The 2,846-nt window shown below is 41.2% G+C and overlaps 1 pseudogene; it reads left to right on the plus strand.

Moving 5' to 3' along the window:
• Positions 1-445: 445 nt before the first annotated feature.
• LOC127448823 (serine hydroxymethyltransferase, mitochondrial-like) overlaps positions 446-2,846 on the plus strand; it is a 28,403-nt pseudogene continuing 26,002 nt past the window's right edge.

The raw sequence follows: 2,846 nt of genomic DNA on the forward strand, positions 1-2,846 counted from the left end.
GGCATTCCAAATTGGGGAGAAAAAGGGGAGAATTTTTTTTAAAATGCAACACTCATGACACAAGATGCTGAAAAACAGCAAGACATGACACAACAATCCCAATTCATCCCGGTTAAAGCACCATCACTAAAAATATTAAAGTTAAAAAAGAATAAAAATCTAGATTTGGACCTCACTCATCCATTAGTTGGTTGTTGATCGACTAGTCGTCCATGCTGACCCATCTCTAGATAATTCACTGTTGTGTCTTTTACAAAACAAAGACATAAAGTTTGGTTTGTTAAATGTGCGTTCATTGACTTGAGTTGTGTCTCTGTGTTTTTGTCAAAGCCATTGTGCCAGCGTGTGCCCACAGGGGCCGGTGTTGGTGTGAGGTGCCAGCATTCTGCAGCGGCGCGGTTCACCGTGGACAGGGCAGGACAGCCTGGCGCAGGACGACCCAGAGATGTGGGATCTTCTGCAGAAGGAGAAAGACAGACAGTGTCGTGGACTGGAACTCATCGCCTCTGAGGTGAAACAAGTCGGAGAGAAAATAAAGCCAAAATCTCTTCAATTGAATGTTCTGGGTTCAGTATAAAACTGACATGTTGATTACCAGTGGAAAAGACTGTAACTCTCCCTTCAGTTTGTAAAAACAAAGAAATGTCATGTTTACAGTATTACACTTACAGTGGGAGTCTAGAGGTGATCGTACCGGAGGGTTTGAGAACAGAAATGTAAAGCTTAAATTCTACTTTTGTAGGTGGATGAACTTCGGGTAATTCCTGTCGGTAGAGTTGATTTATATAAACTATGTCTTCATGGTATCTTGACATGTTTTTTGTGAAAATTAAAGGGTTTACTGACTTGTATGGAGTTAGATGAATGACTGAAAGGTTTAATTAGAATTTTGTACATTTTAATTTTAGATGTGCCATTTAACAAAATTGAATTTTCTGTGGCGTATTTTATAGTTTTTTTGTTTTTGTTTGTTTGTTTTTTTATAGATCGTATTTTATAGATTTGTATTTTTAAAAAACAGATTTTGTGTTCTGATTTTTTTTTTTAGAGGTGAAATTAGCTGTAAATATTCAGATTATAAAATTGCAGCTGAAGAAGAAAATCAAAACACAGAAGTTCAGATTTTACAGGAAGTAGGCCAGAGGTCAAGCTTCCGGCTTCCACAGGGAAAAGTGGAGAGTTTCAGAAAAGTCGAACGGAGCATTTTGCCAATCACAGAGCTGCTGCGGCAATTCCAGCATTACGGACGTGACATTTGCAGTGAAAACGAACAATTTAACATCGCATATCAAGTACTCATGATCATTATATATCGCACCATTTCAGTGAATAATCATAAGCCACATTTACATGCAACAGATAATCCGTTTATAATCCAACTGATGCTCAATCGGATTGAAAAGCCTTCATGTAAACACAAAAATGATCCCAATGAAATTTCCATCCGATTGAAGGCGGTGGGGTAGATCTAAAAGAATCAGTTTAAAAGAAAAATATTAGCCATGTAAACGTTTGAATCCAACTACTTTCTCAATCGGATTCAAAAATACCTTGTGCTCAGAGATGTGGTGCGTATGTATTTGTTCATACATGATACTCTTTGCGGGAACCTAACTTATACACCGCAATGACAACGTGTATTATTAAGGGTATACGGGCTCACACTAAATATTCTCCAGAGCACATATGTTCTTTAATGACGTCACATAGGCAAAATAGAATGTGTGTGTCATTCATAATTTACTTTTAGCAGCAGGTGCAGTTACGGCGTTCTGCGTTGCATTGCGTGTGCGTGACATCACTCACTAATGTCGAAACCATAATTTCTAAAGCATTTCTTCTTTGCTATAGTGACAGTCGATCGTACCTGACAGATTTCACCTGGAAACTGGCTTACGATCTGTAAAACGAGAAGCGTAGAAATAATTTTGTAAAAATGTAGCTATAGTTACGTGTTTCTATGAGACCAGGTTGGTTTTATGAGCATGTCAGTGGCATCCAGCTGTCATCTGAAGTGTGTGTGCGTTTCTGTCTGTCCGTGTGTGTGCGTGTCTGTCTGTCTGTCCGTGTGCGTGTCTGTCTGTCTGTCCGTGTGTGTGCGTGTCTGTCTGTCTGTCTGTCCGTGTGTGTGCGTGTCTGTCTGTCTGTCCGTGTGCGTGCGTGTCTGTCTGTCCGTGTGCGTGCGTGTCTGTCTGTCTGTCCGTGTGCGTGTCTGTCTGTCTGTCCGTGTGCGTGTCTGTCTGTCTGTCCGTGTGCGTGTCTGTCTGTCTGTCCGTGTGCGTGTCTGTCTGTCCGTGCGTGAGGGCGTGTCTGTCTATCCGTGCGTGTCTGTCAGTCCGTGCGTGTCTGTCTGTCCGTGTGCATGTCTGTCTGTCCGTGCGTGAGTGCGTGTGTCTGTCTGTGAGTGCGTGTGTCTGCGTGTTAGTGTGTGCATGTTGTCTGTGTGAGAGTGTGTGTTTGTGCGTGAGTCTGTTTGTGCGTTTGTTTGTTTGTTTGTTTGTGTGAGTGTGTCTGTGTGAGTGTGTGTCTGTGCGCGCAGAGTGCGTGTGCGTGTGCGTGTGCGTGTGTGTGTGTGGGCAGGTTTAAGTGGTTTACGAGGACTTTTTTTAGGATATAAACTGGTAATTACAAGGGTATTATGCTATAAATGTGGTTTATGAGGACATTTCTAGTGTCCCCATAATTCAAATCACTTAAAAACTTACTAAAGGATGTTTTATTGAAAATGTAAAAATGCAGAAAGTTTTTTGTGAGGGTTAGGTTTAGGGGTAGGGTTAGGGTTAGGGGATAGAATCTATAGTTTGTACAGTATAAAAATCATTATGTCTATGGAGAGTCCTCATAAT

This window comes from Myxocyprinus asiaticus, chromosome 12 (genome assembly GCF_019703515.2).
Source record: "Myxocyprinus asiaticus isolate MX2 ecotype Aquarium Trade chromosome 12, UBuf_Myxa_2, whole genome shotgun sequence".
Taxonomy (NCBI): domain Eukaryota; kingdom Metazoa; phylum Chordata; class Actinopteri; order Cypriniformes; family Catostomidae; genus Myxocyprinus; species Myxocyprinus asiaticus.